Here is a 20,971-nt window from a genome sequence, read left to right as displayed (position 1 = left end):
GTACCTTTGTAACAAAAATCAGGATGAGGCTCTGCATATGTAGGGAGATGCTCAGTGCAGGATTTAAAGCACAGAAGATGTGGCTTTCGTTGCGTTTTCATGCAACACAGTGCAAATGATCTTACTGTGTGTTTTATTTGGAACTCGAGATACAATTCAGGGTATTCTGACAAGGTTGTGGGCATGGTCAAAGGGATGAAAAGGGGCAATGGAAGTGACTGTCAGTTTGAAGCTGTGGATTGAGCCCATGGAGAAATGGTCAAAGTGAGGGATGGGAGTTGTAGCCTGACGATGGGAGTGAGCTCCACCTGTGCTTGTAAGACAACTTGCTAGGTAGAGACAAGAAGTACTGAGCTAGTGCTTGAGTCTCCATACGGGGGTCTGTCTGCAGATACTTGTGTAATCATTTAATTCAGAACTGATAAAATCAGTTTTCTAAACTGCCTGCTAACTAACTAACCAGCTTTATTTTAGAATAGCCAGTCTTATGGAACCACTGCGAAAAGTAGAACTTATTAACAGAATCTAATTCCTTGATTTTATTTATTTTATTTTTAATAGCATAACCAGCTCAAGGAACTCCAGCTCGAGCAACTCCATCTCAGCTGCTGGTTTCTTTCCCCACGTGCAACACATTTGTTATCCTGCTACAGCGGTTTCTTGGATCGTGTGGTGAGTCAAACCAGTGGAGACACCTGGGCAAACTGACTGAGCAAGAAAGGGTTGTTTTCAACATTGACAGACTTGAAAAGTTAATTGTTCCAACTTATTGTACAACCTGCACACAGTTGCTCACACAAGCTTAGGCAAGATAGGGGGAGAGGATTTGGAACTGTTTTAGATGGCCTTGCTACCCAGAAAATTGTGCTTGGAAGCATGGAATAGCAGAGAGTGCCTCATTCTCTGAACCAGTTTTATGCTGCAGTGATACGGACAGTGCTGCTTTATTCGTGCGTTGCCCCATCTGAGGTGAAAAGGGACAATTTCTAAACAGCCCTTTAGCACTGGCCATATGTGTGATCCAAAGTGGACTGGATAATCATTCATCTGTTATTGGATTTCTGTGTTGAAAAGTGACTGATGCTTCTTAGCTCTTAATGACAGTGGGATGCTTACAGTGAATTTTAGAGATAAGCTGAACACTGTCATTTTGTTACGGATGCTATTTGCAGACTTCCAACCACAAGGGCTCTGCATCAGAACTGGATTTATTCCACGTTAGCATCAGGCTGGGATGTGGCCGTGTTGTAAGGGATCAGCAGCTGAGTTGCATTACAGTGTGCAGAAGTATTGGCATAAAAGAAATATTAAAAATATTTATTGGCATAAAAATATTGTACAGAATTTCAGCCTAAAAATACAATTTTTTAATGTCTTGAGGACAGGTTATACAAGTTCTGCATTGTAAATTTAACAGTTCAAGTAGGGCATGGTTAAGTCATTGGCCTAAACTTTTACCACTAGTTTTTCTTTGATATGCTTTCTGAATAATTTTCCCTATATACTTTTAGTGGCCAGCATAGTATATACATTGAATTAGAAGTTTTTAAGAAATTCAGATAAACACTGCCTTAAAGCCTATTGCTTGAAATAGCCGTGACTACAAATATTCAATGTTCCTAGGAGAAACTTCTTTAAACTTTGCCTGACAGTTTAGGAGAACTTAAAATGCAATTAAATTAGAGTGGCTGCCTGCCTACAATGAAGTTCCATACCTTCCCGGTTTGCTGTTTGAGAGAGGGGTTGCTACTGAACAGATGTTGCTATTGGTGGTGTTTCCTGTTGAAAACAATGAAATGTGATTGTCCATGTTGATTTTTCAGGATATCAGGAGAAAAATCTTGAAAGCTGTAGTTGAATAAAGAAAACCAGTTTTAACTAATAATCAGATCAAGACTGGGATTCCTTTAGTCTCAACTTCCGTGAATTTGTAAAAACAAACAAACAAACAAACAAGTCTTGAAGAAACAAAGAGCAGGTTCTGACTGAATAAGCTTTTCCTGCAAGTGTAGTTCAACAGAACATTGCCTCTCTTTACATCTTTTTGTAGAAACATTCTTTTCCCTTCATGATGGGAATGATTGAACTCTTATTTTTTTCTGCTGGACTCCAGTGGTCATTTCATAGATTGGAGCTTTCCTAAGTGGGAACTGTGGTAATTAGTGGTACCCGTGGCCTTCCTTCTCCTACCCCAAACAAAACAAAAATAGAATTTACCTTACAGAAGTGTGGTAATTTCCCTTTCATGTTATTAAATTGTAATGCAATAACATAGTCATAAGTTACTTCAATACCTATTTATAATTTTTCAGCTCATTTTAAATTACTTTCAGTGACTGGAAATTGGGCCTCACTCAAGTTTCGCTTTCTGTAATGTTCATTTCCGAGTGCTGGGTCTTGTGTGACTGTTTGCAAGGTCAGAATGCCTTACGTTGTCAGACTGTGTAAGTGACTGCACACAGTGATCTGCTCTCTTTCAGCCTTCCTGATAAGCTGGATACATTAAACTCCTTATTAGGAATAGATGAGGATATCAGATAGCTGTGGCAAAAGATGAACTCTAAGAGAAAATTAGCTGTGAGCAAAGGAGGGAAAAGACCAAAACAGTCTGGCAGAAGAGGAATGTGATTGTTGCCATAATCAGAAAGGGCTGGCTGGCCTGCGGCACGTTGAGATAATGAGTCAGTGACATGGAAATGGGGAGTTGCTGTTCTGGGAAACAGTCTTGTTCGTGATCCCACCTTAGTGTTTGTTAACTCTCAGCAACACTTGTTTTCAAAGGATTTATAACCTTTGTTGTCTTGCTTATTGGTTTAGAGGCTATGTTGAATGTTATGATGTTTGTTCTCAATGATCAGAGTGTGGAGAAGGTGACCAAATTCTGTCTTCAGAAACACTTCTGGCTCATCCTGCAGCTCATAGATAACTACCAGGGTAGCGGTGGTTCTATAAGGAAACAGCCCATGTGTAGCATTTGTTTGAGAGACATGCATAGTTACACATTTATGCAGTTAACAGTATTTCCTTTGTACTCATTTCTGTCTGTTTTGTTATCTAAGTGGTTTGTTAAACTGAACGTTTCCCTGTAAATGTCAAGAAGTTAAGCTTTAAAACCAACTAAGCTAAAACTAGTTTGAACTGATGCTGTAAGTGTGTTATTCTACAAAGTTGTATTGCCCTGTTGCATTCCTCAGAGTTTAGTCTTGGGTAAATGCTAAGTTAATGAACATCTCTGTTCTACTCCCTGTTGTTTTTTTCTCGAAAGTACTGAAACCACAGCTTTTTATAAGTGTCTTTGCTTAGTTAGTTGTGGCTTATTCTCATGCTATGTTTTCCAGTTGGCCAGGACCCTGCTGTGACTGTAAGTGTGGAAGGTCTGATCTGATGGGGGTGGCATATTCTGAAGCTAAACAGGGATTTCAGCTCTTCATGTTAATTCCCCTCATTTGAGCAGGCAGAAGTAGTAAAACTACGCTTGCAGTAAGGTGGTTTGGAGCTTGCATAAAGCATAAGGTTTCCTTCTTTTTCCAGGTATCAAAACAGTAGTCACTTTGGTGGCTGATGAGTGGTTTATAGCTCTTGCTGTAACGTATGTCCTTCCAGGAGGGAAGATATTGCCAGCTAGTTTCAGCTAAGGCTGATTGGTGTGTAGTTCTGAGAACTTTGTTTATTTGTAGATAGAGGTTTTTACTAGTCAGCACTGCTTGTCAGATCATTTATGCTGCAAATCTTGATTTTGTTACTCATCTCTGAAAATCTAGATAATAAATGTAACTGAGAAGCTGTAAGTAGCCCGCTGTATGCCAGGTGATCAAGGAGGCCACTCCTGCGGAAAACTATTTTTAAAATCTTTGTGCATCTTCTGTTTTTTTTCGTGTAGGTGTCAGCTCTTCAACGTCACTGACAAACTTGCTTAACTGGTAGAAAGAGCTTTTCTCTCTAGAGAACTGCTGAACTGTGCAGCTTTAGGTGGACACCAATGGGAGCAGAGTTTCAGAGAACTCTTCCCTGAGCCTGACACTCTTGGGGCTGTGGGGCATTTTGAAGAATCTTTAAAGATGGTTTCTTTTGGTAAAATGTTGTCTTTTTTTCCTTAAGCAGTTATGTCATCTTTGTGTTGCTACATGGATAACAAGGCAGACTAACATTGTGCAAATCTGATTAAAATTATCTGTGCTGTTGCAAAGGTCAGGCACACTCAGTGAATTTGCTTTTGAATTATTTTGTTTATTCTGTGTACGTATGCATCTTGAGCTCTATAAAGGTCAAGAGGAGATTCATTTTGGAATTTAAAGAAGTCAGGGTTTTACTGCTGGTAGCCCTTGTTACTGTTGCTTTCATTTGAACTAATGAAAATTGGTTTTCTGTGTTGTTTTTTTTGCTGTCGGTTTAACTTCTCTAGTGAAGCTCATTTGTAACTGAGGTCTATTTGAAAATAAAACAGCATTAGTAATACATTTTATTTTTTCCAATTGTATGTGATCTTAAATATTAAGTACTGTTTGCACAAATTAAACAGTAGTCTTATTTGACTTATGGTTTCTTGGCAAATTTAATTAATGTGTCAGAGTAACATTTTCTGAGATAGAATAATGTATTTAAGTGATACAGAGTATTTAACTGTCTTTTTGCTACAAATGGTTTAATAAAATAGGGGTGGAGGTGCAGTCCCTTGGATATTTTAGCAGTCCTGCTAATTAATGTTCAGGTCGAATGATATAATCACGAAAGGACTCGTGTGTCAATGAGGCATAACTAATTACGGTTTTCAGTCACAGAACCAATGACAATCAGTAAGGAAGTGGGCCTCTATTAAATAAAGAAGTAACTGCATCTATAAGGTGCGTAGTTATTGTCCTAAAAGGGACTCTTGTGTAAGTTCCCTTGTGCTGTAATTCTGTCTGTAGAATGATAGAAATAATTTTGTTGACTTTGTTAATAACTCATAGCAATGAAGAGATTTTCAAAACACTGATAATGATGATTTTTCACTTAAACATGCATACTTTTTTCAGAGTTTGCTTTCACTTGGAAAGTCTTGGAACTGTTTAGCCAAATTAGATTTTGCTGTCAAAGGTATGCTGACATGATTTCTTTTCTGACTTTAGGAGATGAAATCTGAATAAGGCAGGAAATGCTCATTGAATGAACGTAATACCAAAACTTAATGCATCTCTGTGTTTTGATGCACATAGTATGGCAAGGATCGACATGTTTTGCAGTTATATGAAAGGATAGAAACTTGTTCCGAGTCTTTTTATGGGTGAAAGAATATAAATCTCTTAAAGGAAGCTGCAGCTCTTTTAGTAGTCATAGATGGCTTTCTATGTTGAGCACTGATCTTCCTTGCCAATGATGAATTTAGTGTATGTTTAATTAATATGTTTAAACAGATGCTTCAGTTTGTGTGGACACAACCACACTTGGATATTAGTAGCAACAGGCTGGTCACACAGATTTGTTTTCCGTTTGAAAAGTGGCTTGATTAACGTGGGCGTTTGGCTGGGCTGGTTGCCTCTGCACAGGGCAGACAGTTGACCATCAGGTATGCGGATTGTAAAGGCAAAGTAGGATGGTGAGGCCTGGGCTGGTAGTGCCTCTGCTCGTGGGAGATTTGCCAAGATGCTGCTGCTGCTTTGAGTTGAGGCTCTTGATTTTCTTGTGTGCCTCTGACTAATGAGTATAATTTGTAAGCTTCCCTCCACTGGTTCATTGTTAGTAGCACTGTCTTTTTACTTAGGCGTCTTCGATGGAAGAGACTTCTGTGTCAGCTTATCCTCAGTGCTGTTTGAATCACAGTCCATTAAATAGCTGTGGTGTTTGATACCTGTTGTGAAATGCATCCTGCCCGGGCTGCCGCTGGAGCAGGAGCTGTTCGGCGTGAGAGTGAGATATCACAAACCTAAAAAAATCAGTCTGGAAACTCTTGGATGTTTGACATACAACTTAGAATGTAAGTATTTTATAATATAATCCATACAGTAATATTTTATGTATTTGATTTACTTGGAACAATTTCTACTAAATAAATTTTTTATCCTGTTTTTCACTTTCCCAGGTATCAGGAAAACAAATTGCCTTCTGATATTGTGACATTAACACTTCTCATGTCTCATTCATTCTGAGATGTGACTTCTTTTTAAAAGATTTGATTAGCTGAGGTAAAATCTCAGTATGGTGTGTGCTGTAATGGCACATCTCCAAGCAGTGAGTTTGAGGATCAGAATTAAGGACCAAGCTTCTAAATATAGACTTGTGTTAGTCTGCATGAAAAGAAAGCACTGGAAAGGGAGAAAAGTAGAGTAAGAAAATACTGTTCTTTGGAGGAAGATTAATAATACTTAGCTTTGATGAGAGTGATGTAGAAGGCCTGATGTTGCGCATAATCAGATTTAGAAATGGATGATTATCCACAGCTAATACAAATGCTTTAGATGCTACTTAAAGCTTCTAAAATGACTTCCTTATTTTTTATTTTTTTTCAGAAATGTACTCTTAATTTAGAACCAAATTCATGTTAATAGGCGTAACTTTACAGATAATCAGGCACTGGTACCACTGAAGATCTTTTAAACTTTGATGCAGGTAAACCAGCTTGCTTGAAATGTTGAGGTTTGTTGGTGGATTCCAGTGCGATTAGGTACCAAGTGCCCTGTGAGGTACGGTGGGAGTCCTAGAGTTAGGGATAATTAGTGCCTTGAACTTTTTGGCCATTATTTGATACTGAGACTAGAGCAACAACTTTCTCTGTGTACAGATATTTGGTGTATAGGTGTGTAGTCAAAGGTTCTGAACTCTGTATCCCCTAGTGGGCACAGTGTAATTGATACTTTTCCGCTTTTGTGCGTTTGCTGTACTGTCACTAGGAAGCTTGTGGATATTTCTCTTGTGGTGTAAGAGTTAATCCCTAGATAGAAAGCTGTTATGAGTGGTTTCAAATTGGTGTAGTGTAAATCACCATCCTAAATGGGGAAACTCTTAATGATGTGGAACGTTTAACAAGCAGTGGGTGTTTAACCTGAAAGCGTTGACATGTTCTGAGGAATTTTCTCGGCCTGTGAGCTGGCATTGGTTCCCCTGGGTGCCTCTGACTTAAGCTGTGTGCGTACTGCAGGTATGTGGGCAGCCTGTGCTTGGGAGACTCTTCTTTACAGCTTCTTGAGCATATGTGGACATGTGTTTCCATTATTAGTGGAGGCTCATGATGGAAACGTCCAATGGTTTCTTAAATGTGAAGCACGCAAGTGAGTAGCTGCTTGTGCATGTTGTGTGTGCACCTGGAGTGTGAAACACCAGGGGCTGGTATTGTCTTCTGGCAGCAGCACTGCTGCTGTTGTGTCTGTAGATTCTTGAAACTGAGAAGGCGTGGCTATAGTCTTTCTTTTTTGCTCCAGAGATGTTCCATCATAAGCATAAATAATATATGTAAAACATGGAAGGAAATGATGCTGAGGATGAGCATTATTCATCCTGTCCATATACATTATGCGTTCGTGCTGTTATCTGTTTAGGGTTCTGTGCTTGTAATTGACTAAATTAGTCACACATTTGTTGAATTCAACTTTGTTTTGGAGGATGTAGACCATGTTTTCAGGAAGTTGGAAGAAAAAGCTGGAGAATACAACAAGTAAAGTATTGTCAAGTGTCGATGAAAAACGTGAATCAGAAAAAATCTGATAACATTGTCTAAATCACTTCTCATAAATGCGTAAGAGTCTCATTAGTCCAACATCAGAAGAGTAATGAATATTAATGAATGAGATCAAAGACATTTAGAAATTAAAGCAAGTAAACAGTTACTTTTAAGAATTTATATGTTTTTAACAGCACAAAAATGTGAATCTTCTTAATTGAACAGCTTCATGAGAAGCTTTCCTTGGAAATATTTTCCCTGAAAATTTTTATGTTGAGCTAGAAAGGCAACTGAGTAACATAAACCAGAAAACTATATGCATCAAACTCCAAAATATATAAAATGCTTTGAATGTGGTGCATTGAAATATGTGTGAGCCCAATAGGGTGGGAATTTGAACTTGACTCAGGCTACCATCACTAATGGGTGAAATATTGAGAAGGAAATTACTGTTGGATGGCTCAGGCTCCTGCTGTTTCCTCCTAGGTTTCTAGTGCTTTGGACAAAGTTTGCCTGTGCTGAAACTTTTACATCGTGTAGTTCTGTTAAAGCAAATGGGTTTGTATGTGATTTAATAAAGCTTCTGATGACTGAATGTCAGAGTAAGTTTGGGACTACCTTAATTTCAAGATCTGCTTTTCTAGATGTTATCAGAATCCACTGTGTAGCATGGTCTGTAGACCACAGTTATTTAAACTTTAAACTGTGCATGCCAGTAGTTTTGCATGGGGTATTTCATTGTTACAATGTAATGTGACTCTTCCAATATTTAGGGAAATAGTTAGAATAGATAATTTAATATAACTTCTCAGTTCTCTTTGAATGCCTACTATCATTCAATTACTAATTCTTCTATTCCACTAAAATAAAAAAAAATAAAATTAATTTCTGTATGAGATGATGATTTAAGCAAGATAACAGGTCTAGGCATGAGTTAAGGTATCATTTTATTTCTGTAATTAAAAAAATAATATATATATCTGTATAATCTTTCATCTGTAAAATTCTATGAGGATTTTAATCCATTTAATCCCCAAAGCTCATAATGGAAATATTACTCCAAGGGCACAGATTCCCTGATGCAACACAGGAAAGTGTTCTGGTTGTTAAGTGCCCAATCCCTTTGGGCAATAGTGATATTTTTTGACAACCTGTGATTCCTACAAACTTTAATGGCAGTGCAGGGCTCGTGAGAGGACTGTCCAAGTACTGTCAAAGTAACAGTTCCATTTTGAACCCAGATATAAAGCTAATGGTATCTAACAGCTTTTAGTGTCACTGAATCAAATTCCTCAAGTAGAAAGAACGGCTGACATTCTGTTTTAAAGTGACCGTATGTTTGACCCAGTTCTGCGATCATGGTGCCATCACAATTGTGTCTCGCTGCTGTGGGCTCCGGGAGGCTGACAAGCGGAACAAGTTGCTTCAGCTTGCAGAGCTCATCTGTCACACTGAGCAGCTTGCAGATTTCTATTCTCTGAATGAAAGGCAGAGAGAGTCCTTCTCCCTCACAGCTCTCTGCTGATCAGCAGAGTCAGCTACCAGCTCACACCCCCGGTGACGGGGAGAGTGAAATGCCAGAAAAATAGACAGTAAAAAAATATTGCCAGAGGTACACATGTAATCGTGTCCATAACTAGATGGAGCACCTTGGATTGCATGGAAAGTTAACTTCCACAAGGCGTTGTGATTACTTTATCTGAAAAGAAAGATTAAAAGCCTTCAGTTGTATATGTAAGACTGAGTGCTAAGAACAGTTCTGTAGTTCAGTAGGGCAGTGGCAGCAGCTCCATTTTCATTGTAAGCGTTATCTTAGCATTTGAAATGCTTAAGCTCGTATGGAGATTTTATTTTATTTTCCCAAATTAGTGGAAATTTTGTACCTTAGGCCAGCTATTGCCATCACCTCAGCATGGAGCATGCTGAAGTTCTGTGAGGAGAGCAGTGTTAGGTCGTGGGGTTTGTGCAGGCTGCTCTTTAAAGTTCCTGTGTGGGCGCCTTGACTGCTTTTTGCTCTTGCAGTGACTGATTCTTACTTGTCGTTTTCAGAGTATTAGCAAAAGGTGCACAAAATATAATGTTCAGTAAATGCTGATTAGAGGCGCTTCCCACGTCAAACAGGAAGAAGGTTTTCTTGCCCTATATGCTTTCACTAGAGTAAAATTTCCAAGTATGGTAACTGTCAAATTGTCTTATTCAGCTTAGAATAATCAGCAGTAATGCTCCACTTAGGGTTATTGAATTGGCCATTGTAGGAATGACAGAAAGTTTGTAACACTTCAATTTGTGTTCATTTTAATTTGGATGTTAAGCTTTGATGGAAATTCCGTTTAACTAAATATTTTGATTTATGATGGTACCGTTTAACTCTTATCTGAGTAAATTTTGAAGAATAATTGTTTTGTTGATCCTTGCTTTTCTGTTGTGACTACATTATATATTTCTGAAAATACGGTTTCAGAAGACTTTTAGTCTTTTCTTTAAAGTACTGACTGATACTTTTCACTGTCCTTTTTTTCTGTCTGAACACTGAAGATAAATTATATTTATTATGAATAATTTTTAACAGATTTGTATATTTGAGAACTGCTTTGCAGCTCTGAAATCTAAAAACAGCAGTAACATCTGCTAAAGTTAAATCTTTGGGGAAAATTATTATGGGTTGAATCTTAAATTGCATTGAACTGAGATGTAGTAGTTAAGAGTTGAAATACTTAATACTCTTTAATCATTACAGGTCTTAACAGTAATGAGGTAATTTGTGCATAGTCACAATGCACATATTTTTTTCAAGTATAAAACTTTCTGCTTTGGTGCAGTCTTCTCCTGAATCAAAGTAACATTCTTCCTAATGCACACAAAAGTATTTAGTTCCTCGGTACTCCTAACTTTGGGGTTAACATTCTTGTTTGGCAACAAGAAGGTGCACATTAAATAGTAAGCCAGCAAGGTCATGACTTCTTAAAGAAAAGGTGTATGTTCTTATGGGGTTTGTATTTTTTTAATTGCTGCCATGAATTACCTATTCTAATTAAAATCAACCTGCATCCAATTAGATGTGCACTTGACTGATATTTAAATATAATAAAAATAAAAAATATGGAAAAGTAATCTTGCAGTATTGGTGTGGATTTTTTCTTTTGCTGTTTCAAGGAAAACTAATTAATGAGCTCTTTCTGGAAACAAGCCATATGAATTACTTTGGCTACTGGATGTCAGGTTTGTAGACACAGGTTGTCTTTTGTATTCAGTTGTAGTACTTGTGGAATTGTCTTATGACCTTTTTAGTTAGAAGATTATGCTGATTATATGTATTATCTGTTGCTTCTATAAACACAGAGCACTGCATCCATGTCTGCATTGTGCATGTCTTAAAATATCCGTATGTGGATGACACTCGGGTTTTCTCTGCCACGGCAGTTGGTGTTGGGCTGACGGGTGTTTAGGAACTGTGTGAATGTTAGAACTGATGGTCACTTGTGGCTGATAGTGAGACATCAGTGAAGAACATGCTGTTAAAGCAGGCAGATCAGATCTTTGCTTCAGCTGGTAACAACTGTAAATTCTGGTTTTATAGCAAGACTGATTGTAGCAGTCCACAAGCAAAGTGATCGGTGTGTGTGGCACATGGCAGAAATACCCTCTGATATTTAAGAATTAATTATTAAGAATTCACTGGGGGAGAAGCCTGTTAATAATGTTTTATTCAAAGTGATGCTGTAAAAAATCATTGAAAAGGAATACACCAGCTGATATTTTCATTGAGGAGATGATGAACAGAACCACCATGAACTAATCAAAAACAGGACTGTGGAATGTATGGTGTACGTATGACTTAAGAAGGTATTTATGTCTTTGGGCTTTACAGCTCCAGTGGAAGAGGAAGGGTCATTCTGTGGTGATAGATGGATATGTGGTGAATTGCACAAGATCTGAGAAAATGAGGATTGCATTTATCATATCTAAGGGGAATGTCAGAGTTTGTGTCTGCCCGTAACCCTATCAGTGGTAAAATGATTACAGTGTGCCTCTGGGAGACACCAATCAATGGGGCCGTTGTAAAGCTTGACATCGCTGATGACAATTCAGCTGATGAGTTCTGTGGATGGCTGAGAGCGCTAAGAAAAAAACCCCAAAGAAAAATATCACCTTTGTACCCAAGACCTGTGTGGAGAAAGTTTGAAATAAGTCTCATAAAAATGAAATGGGACATAATGTTCTAGGTCTGAAAAATTAAAGGTGTCTAGCTGAATTCTGTTCACCTTGTCATTGCAGACAGCACCGGCATTTGGTGTCACAGTTGAGAGTGTAACAAAAAAGCGGAACGACTTCTGGTAATCTTGGAGACTGAGAGTGTAATGAACTTCCCAGGGAGCTGTTTGTTGGTGAAGAGAGAAGTTGTTAGGCTCCTTAAAAAAAAGGTGATGATTCATCCAGAAAGCCTCCTGCTTTGCTCAAAATAAAGACAACCTATGGCTTCTGACCAGAGCGAATCAGTGGCAATGCCACAGAGTATCCAAAACAAGCTGTGAAGTCCGGAGTGATTGAATGGAACAGTTTAAAACGTCAGCAGAAGGCTGCTGTTTCTGTAATGAACTCTACACCATATAAAGGGTGAAGTGTATTTTGGATGGGTTTTTTTTCAGTAAAAGACTGAAACCTGGATCACTTTTTCAGTGGATAAGAGAGAGATTTATGAGAGGATAACCCAAATGCGTGCTGGTAAAACATGGATGTGCAATTTGTACATGCACGCTTAAGTATTGCTAAAAATTGTCAGCAATAGTGAAGCTGTACACACCTGAGATGTATGTTGCTGTTTCCTAAGTCCTGAGTTCTTAGCTAATACACGTGCAGCTTTGTTCCTTGACTTGGCTAATTTTTGTTGGAGTGGGTATCCTGCTCCTTATGTAGCCAGATCTTCCTAGTCTAAACAGTTTGAAGAATCATTGTCATTTGGGTGCAATTGTTTAAATTAAAAGAGGTAAGGGAGTAGAATGTTTTCTCTCAATAGAGCAGTAATGAGGTGAAGACCAGTAACTCTCCCTCTCTTGATTCTTCTGCCAGGAAGACTGAAGGGAAGACTCAGTAGAATCGGTTTTGGACAAATTTGTGTTTCTCGTTGTGCTAAGATAAGATTAAAACTATGCAGAACATTCCTAGGATGATGTGTAGATTCACAGTAGTAAAGATCAGAAGAGATCATTCAAGTGTTGAGTTTGATCTCCTGTGTCAGAAATGTGAATTTCACTCATTTCCTTTGATGGCTAATCATCTTCCAGATTAAAGTTTGGTTTGCACTATTTGATCTTTAGGCTGTGTTGAGCTGTCTCCCAGGACAGGTCGTCTGTAACTTCAGCGGAAACAGGTGCTGGCCAGACTGGCTTTAGCCCTGGCTCCTCTCTGTGTGCAGGGCTGCTGGCTTTGGTGTTAGGGACTAAACTGGTGTCATTAGATCAGCACAGAGAAACAGCCTCTTATCAGTACGGACTTTTTTCATACAGTAGGAGGTGAACAAAGTGAATGTGGTTATTAATATAAAGGGCAAACATTCTCTTTTTACTGATAGGCAGATCATTTCTTTTATATATGTATTACCTCTTTGTAGCCTTGAAGTACAGAAAGAAAGTACTCTAGAACTGAGTGTGTTTATTCCATTGCATTGACAAACGTTGCTTTACCCTCTTTGTTGTTATACTCACAGATCTAAGAGTGTAGATTAAAGATTAAGCTGACAGGACAACTTCTTTAGCCACCTGGTTTTCCTATCATACAGAAATGCTGAGTGACAGAGGGGAAATGTAAAGAAAGTTGATGTGCTGAGGGTCACTAAATCTTAGGAAATGAGTGCTGACTTCTGCGTTGTTCACAGTGGTTCAGTTATTCTGGTGTAGTTATGTTTGCAAAGATTAATGCCAGCGTATTTCAAAATAAATGCACTGGTACTGCTTCTGGTCCCAGCTGAATAATGCCAGTTGGGGTAAAAAACCAAATTAAAAAAATCCATTTTTTATGGATCTTCTGAGTTTGCATGAGGTTCACTTATGTAGTAACCAAGCATTATGTAGCTTATGTAGTAACCAAGCATTATGTAATGCTTATGTAGCACCAAGCATTTCTACAGAAGGCAGGAAATTCAGATGCGTGTATTGCATAGCGGTAGGTTTTTCACTGTCTATTACGTGGATAAATACCTAACATTTAGCTAGCAAAGCATAATAGTAGCTTGCATATAAAGTATCACAGTAACTTTAGTCTTTCCTTTGAAGATAATTCAGCATTCTGTACTTAGTCATAAATGTGTAACTTAATTGTTCTTTGATTAATGGTTAAAGTAGAAATAGTTTTTTGCTAAAAAGAGATTGGATAATACATCAGACAGCCTGGCAAAGACCCATTTTCATCAATAAGGTTTTTTGGTCGAATTAAAATATCCCATAATCTTATACTTGTTTTTATGAATTTCTTTTTTTCTCATTTTGAGGTTTTGTCTTGTCAGTTCAGAAAAATTCAACTGCAAGAACTAAAGCAGCCTTCAACGTTAGAGGAAGATTTAGAAATTCAAGATAGTCACATTATGCAGTGAAATTTAAATTGATATGAATTTGTGGTGTCATCAATTGTAAATCACTATGATCAACTGTTTAAACATTTGTTAAGCAACAAATTTGTATAACATAAAAGAAATGAGTGTATGCTATACTGTGGTATGAGTTTGATTTTTTTTCTTTCCCCAACCATGTTTGCATTTTATGACATGATAGATTCATTTTTAATATTTATATGCACAGTTAAGCTCTTTCTAGGTAGACGAATACAAAAAAAAAAGATACTGGAACAAATATTTGCAGTGAATAGAAGTATTTTCAAAGGAAGACTTTTAAGAGAAGCAAGAAAGTGTACTCGCATGCACGGCAGCAGCAATTTGTAGGCTGACAGCTGTTTGTACCTGCTGAATCTCCTGTTTAACTACAGCTAACATGGTACCTGCGGTGTTGCATGCCATAGGTGAATTGTGAACCAAATATTCATGTTATATTTATCTTTAATTTAGTTAGTTTTTTGGTGTTCTAGTCCATCAGATAGAAGCTCTTCGCACCTTCACTGTGAACTGATGAATATGACCTGGCTCCATCCTGAATCTGCTGTCTCACCCCTTTAGCACTGAGCTGAGCTCAGGCTATGATTTGCCCCTTAGCATAAGCTGCTAATCTGGGCTTGATGTCAAATTAAGAAAACTGAAAATTGAATTGAATTTGGATTGAAGAGGCAGTGCAGATATGGCTGTGTTAGTAGGGTGTTAAGCAGACGGTAGGTGATCACAAGATAGTGATGAAGAATCTCGATTGCAGACAGTTGTGCTTGGTGGTAATGGAATTGTATGCGTTGATCTTTGTGTCTCGGCGAGAGCCCGATTGCTTTGCTTTTGAGCCCTGAGCAGGCCTGGTGAACTGGATCAGTTTGTCTTTTTGTGTGATAATGTGGCTTGAATTCCCAGTTCCCTGAGCGTGCTTGTGTTTGAACTGTGAGATTAGTCTGGCCTCAGAGACCGAAAACACAAATTTTCAAGGCAACATTGAGAAGAAAGGAGTGCAGGTGTCTTTCCTTCTGCAGTTTTGAGTTCAGCTTGGTAGTTGTAAAGAGCTACCACAGTTCTTGTTCCTGTTGGAGGCTAGCGGTCATTTTCTTCATGAGTGAGTGTGTGTGTGTGCGCGCGCATGTGCTTGTTAGAGACACTGCAAAATCAGGCATGTTTTTGGGCAGCCAGCAAAAACCATGGAAACTCTGTATATCTGACCCAAGAATGGAATCAACTATGTGGGCAGAATGGAAGGAGTAGACTTGACAACATGTAGCCTTCAACCAGTCATTTTTCTGTAATCTGTAGAACTGAGACAGCCAGGCCTAGAAATTTTGAGAACGTGTTCTGTGGTGTAAATGTCTGTGCCGTGGAAATTGCTGAAGAGGTACACGTAGAAAGCTACTCAGCCCAGCCTTTTAAACCTAAAGATAAGACATACTCAAGTTTGAATAGACTACTGAAATACCAGCAGAGTAAGAATGTTGTGGTGCATTACAGGTGCCTTTGTACTGCTGTGCACATTACAGATTACTCTCAATTTCTTAGAGGTGTTCAAGGGTTAATGTCCAGCTTCTCTTCTAAGACAGTTCATTCCAAAAAGAAGGAAAAATTCTTCCAAGAAAAGTCTGTGACCAGACTGTTTGTGAAAACAAATGACATGAGCGAGGTTTTGTGGCGTATTGACCCTCGTGCAGTAGGAGGGGGGAAAAAAAGTCTGCTTTTGGCTTGGAATACTAAAAGAACAAATTGTAGCTGAGCTAGAAAGTTCTGAGGGAATCAAAGGGGACTGAGTGATAAAAATAGTGTTGGATGTTTGAGATACTGGCTATCTGGAAACAAATAATCTTAAATCCTGATTTAGCAGTACTCTAACAGGGAAAAGCACAAGAGACAACATTAGTCAGGGCTACAGGACACCAGGGTGTATTCAAATATAGGATATTGATGTGCCTAGAATGTGTGAGAGGTTGGACTTGTTATCATGTCGCTGAGAATGAATTCTTTGTGCTGCCAGTTGTTAAATAGTCTCAGATTTTCCAGTAGTTAAAGGAAATAGCCAGGGAAGTACAAAAAAGGATGAAGGAAGAGTTATTAAACTAGGAAAAAAGAATAATAAAATCTCGATCACTGACATGTCCCTGCCTGGCAGTAATGCTTATTAGGTGGGAAGGCAGCTGCATTCAGGAAAAGCAATCCATTTGGAAAGCAACAGACTGTGTATTTGTATTGTTTGACTGCTTGCACTGAGTGGATCTAAATTTGGTCTTTGTCACAGAGAGTCAGTAAAAGTTTCCCTACTAATTATTCCTAAGGCATTTCATGTAATCATAGAATGCGTTGGGCTGGAAGGGACCTTAAAGCCTGTCCAGCTCCACTCCCCTGTCATGGGCAGAGACACCTCCCACTGGATCAGGCTGCTCAAAGCCTCATTCAACCTGGCCTTGAACACCCCCAGGGCTGAGGTATCCACCACTTCTCTGGGTGACCTGTTCCGGTGCCTCGCCACCCTCAGCATGAATGACACCTTCCTAATGTTTAATCTAAATCTCCCCTCTTCTGATTTAAAGCCACCTTCCTTGTCCTATCACTACATGTCCCTGTAAAAATTCCCTGCCTACCTGGACTTGAGAGCTGGAAATGCTAATAATTGCTCAGATTCCACAAAGGAATGGGAATGGTCCTACCTTGACACAGAGTAGCAGTGTCCAGTTCCTAGAGGAGTAGATACTTCTCCTAGTGCATTTGTGTTTCAGCAGGTTAACTTAGAAATGGCTTATTTGGTGAAAACAGCAAGACCTGCTTTTCAGACTACCTCCTTTCTATATCTGAGATTTTCAAGACAGTTTCCTGTAGTAGCTGTTGGCTTGTGAGGTGATGGATTTTAATATTTTTCTGGGACAGTTGTTTATGGAAGACATTGCTGGGTCATAGATACACTTCGAAAATGTCATTGCATTCAACAGCATAGATTTAATTAATGTTTTAATAAATGTCCTGAATTTAGAAGTAGCTGACTTTGGAAACCTGTTGCTGTCTGGTAGAAAGCAGCATGGTGAATTGGAATGTATGGTTAATATGTCCTTTTTAGAGTGAAAATATTTATAGTAATAGAACACCAATTATATTCTGTATGCATCAGAAAAATGGAGAGGTGATTGCTTGAATTAAGGTGACATTGTGCGCGAGTGTGATCGAATTTAGGTTCCCTCTTACCAAACACAATTGATAAGCCCTTAGAATCTCCAAATAAGTGCTTGTGCTTTCAGGTCAGTCCAGACCTCATGGATTGCTTTTGCTTTCCCTGCTAAAAGCAGATGCAAGCATGCCAAATTGCTTTGCTCCAGCTTAACCCTAGCACTGTTTGAATTCATAAATGCTACAAAAGGAAAGCTTAGGAATGCATGCAACAGTGAAGTGGAAAAATGTCATGCCTACCTAATCTGTTTCCTGGGATGGGGAGAAAAATGTTTTATTTTTTTTTCTGTGACTTGGGGGATAAAATGAGGACCGGATGTTACATCAAGAATTGTCTTCCATATTATCAGTGTACATAAACCCAGCGTTTTCTGTTGTTTTTCTGGTATATCCACTCTGAAATGAGACAGTGAAGGAATTTTTTTTGTTGTATTGAATTAGAATAGCATGCTGTATTTAAATTATTTTTAATTTTTTTTGCACTTGGCTACTTACTAGTTGTTAAGCAGCTGTTCATTCTGAAGCTCTTGTTTTGAGGATGAAGTGTTCGAGTGGTAGCATACCATTTATGGATGAAACAAAGCAATGCTGCATAAGGGCTTTATGCGGTAACTAGTTTATAGCAGTATCAGATATGGCATCACTGGGAGCTCTGCTATGAATTGATAACGATTACGTAGTTTTAAATAACTTGGACAGGAAGAAAAAGCTCTTAGAATAGAGCGCTTGAGGGAAAAGTAGGTTTTCACACTGTAAACAGGGTTCGCTGAAAGCCTGGAGAAGGAAAAAAAAATAAATGAGAGGGAGGAAAAAAAGGGAATGCATGCTGTGTTTCTATCATCAAGTTTTTGTCATAGCTCTGTGGCTCAAAACAAACTGTATTTGTAGCAGCCACTTTGTCAGAGCTCCACAATGCAGCAAGTTAAATCATTGCATCATTTGAGGAACACTTGTCCATTTACAGTGTGGGTTTTTTTGAGGGGGATGTCAGCAAGACGAATTGTTGAGAAAGGAAGTAAAAATGAAGCAGTAGTGGGTAAGCTTCAGTGCATGTGTTGATACCACATCCTGTTTTATGCATAAGGCGAGTGGCTAAATGGAGTAATTTTTCCCATTATTACTTCTTAGAATGATTTTTTTGTAGTGTGTTGTTTTAAATACTTCACGTACAGCCAGGGTGATACTGCAGTCGCATGTGGATCAGGACTGTGAGTTCTAAGTTGCTTCCTCAGTTTTTGATAGTATGGAAAATTATTATTGATGTATAAGTCAGGAATTGCCATGCTTTTGTCGAGCACAGTAGTAGGGTTATGCACAATGTGCCTTTACTGAAGAGGAAGGTGATATTTTCCATGGATGGAATGTAGCTGTATGTAGTGTTTCCGCAAATTGGTCCTTTCAATTTTGCATATATGTAGTGTGACTCCTAAACAAAGGTGTTCCCACAAGAGCCAGAGGGTTTTTTTCTTATTCCTGAATGTTCCTAACAGCTCTTGGAAGGATGTTCTTTGTTTTTCATCTGATCATCTTTGCTGATGTATTTACTGCATGAGCTTAGCAGGCATTGTCCTTAAAACTTGTGAAGATTGATATGTTTTACACCTTAACATTTGGGAGATTATGTTAGAATTTAGGTATGGATGGAGAAGGAGATAACAGCAGTGGCAATCTGTTTTCCAGGTGACTGCATCATATGCTTTTAAAATTCTGTATAGTACAGTAGGACTGAAATAGGACCTGAAATGTGAATTTATACTATGATTCAGGTTGCATAACACTTCTGTCTGATCTAGGAGGTTCAGATAATATTAAAATATAGCTGTCTTGGGATCCACTGTTATACTAGCAGTTCCTGGCTAAGATCAAGTATTTATTGAAATCACTTACGGATGTTTTCTTCTCAGGGAAGCAAAGCAGTTAACCTTCATAAGCAGTAATAGTGGGAAAAATGTTAATTTTCCTGTCCTAAAGGTGGTTTAATGGTGGTGTAAACTGCTACCTATAAGCAAGTTGGTTAATCTACAAACAGAATTTAACTAATAATTAACTAATAATTTAACTAATAATTCTGCAATTTTAAATGAGGGTGACTAATACCTTGTGTCTTATCCATGACCCTTACTCTATTTTGTCACAAATGGAATACCAGATGACTGGATTGTAAAGCTGAAATTCTGCCTCTAACAGGTGTTGGACACTTTTCTTTTGCAAGTTGCTGCTTAAACACGAATGCCTCTCATTGTAGTTCCCAGCCTGAAAGAAGGCAGGTAATTCTTCAGTTAAAATAGTTTTCCACATGTTATACATTCCTAAAAAACAAACACAACAGCATTTAGGTAGACAGTCTGTCAGCCCCGTGAGACATTGACAGGATTTTATGGGATGCAGATGGCAGTGGAAAATCTAGTCTTTCACCGCTAGCATGCATTTTTCATTTTCTTTCCGATGACAATCTGGTTATTAGGTTGTTAGTTTTCCCACAAAACATAGCATGTGGCTACCTAATTAGATTGCTGTAAAGCCCGTTGGTATTTCTCACCGTCCTATTGCCCTGGGTTGCTTTTGTTAAGGGCTGACTTCTCAGTCTTGGGAATAATGCTTGTTCATGGGGCTAAACATGAAAAATGCATTATGCTTGATGTTACGCTTGATGTTCTTGGTGAAAGTATAATGTGCAACAGAATTCTCTATATTACATCTCTTGAAGCCATAGCTTCTGGGGAGGAATGGCAAAAAGGTGTTTGGATTACAGTTAACGGGATTCCATTTCATCATAGCTGGTAAAATATTAAACTTTAATCGTTCAATTAAAAGATTTTAGCCTAGCTTTTTTAACTCTAGAAGTTCAGTAACAAAACAAACTTGGTCTGAGTAAGTACGTGTGGCCTGGTACTGCAAAGCAGTCACCCTTTGCGCTAACTTACTGAATATCCATTAAGGGAGTGGTTTGTGTTTCGTAAGGTAGGTGGAGAAATCATGTAGTAGTAGTTTATTTTTTGTATATGCCTTAAAATTGTCCACTTAATGAAGCCTACGTTGTCAAGGCTTCATCCAAGAGAAACTGCTGCACACTCTTTACTATTAAAAAGGTAACTTGCACTTCTGTGTGATAGCAGCAAGGCTGAAAGATATTAGTAGGAAATTGCTTATTTAAAGGTACTCAAACTTGGTTGCAGAATTGAAGGCACTGGGAGGATTTAGCAAAGCTTTTTAAATACTTAGCAGGAAAACTGGACATACTGAAGCCCCTCCACGTTTCATGAACCGTCAGGGTAAAGGCAAAGCTTGAAACCCTTCAAAGTGCTTGAAACCCTTCAACTGTCTGTTGAGCAGAAGCACCACCAAAGATGAATTTAGGAGCCAAGGCATGGCAAGGCCATCATTTGTCACTAAGGACAGGAAAATACACTTTTCTGTTTGGGGGCTCTTATTTCCTATAACCATGCTTTAATAAAAGTAAAACCCCAGATAAACAAGAAATGCCACCCTTGGCTGTATAACCTTTGGCATGGATTGTTCTATTTAAAACATTTCTGAAGGAAAAGCCACAGAAATATATC

At 38.5% G+C, this 20,971-nt stretch overlaps 1 protein-coding gene across 2 annotated transcripts in view; it reads left to right on the top strand.

Annotated features, from left to right (window-relative positions):
* The first annotated feature begins 564 nt into the window (after positions 1 to 564).
* Positions 565 to 20,971, top strand: part of FHIT (fragile histidine triad diadenosine triphosphatase) — a 609,993-nt gene continuing 589,586 nt past the window's right edge. Inside the window, exon 1 of one of the 2 annotated variants that reach the window (XM_069865715.1) lies at positions 565 to 672. The gene's annotated coding sequence lies outside the window, so the exon portion shown is untranslated. The remainder of the gene's footprint in view (positions 673 to 20,971) is intronic. The other variant, XM_069865716.1, reaches the window with a different exon arrangement.

Source organism: Phaenicophaeus curvirostris, chromosome 11 (genome assembly GCF_032191515.1).
Source record: "Phaenicophaeus curvirostris isolate KB17595 chromosome 11, BPBGC_Pcur_1.0, whole genome shotgun sequence".
Lineage (NCBI taxonomy): Eukaryota > Metazoa > Chordata > Aves > Cuculiformes > Cuculidae > Phaenicophaeus > Phaenicophaeus curvirostris.
The sequence above is the reverse complement of the archived record's forward strand: the minus strand, read 5'-3'. Positions and strand labels throughout refer to the sequence as shown.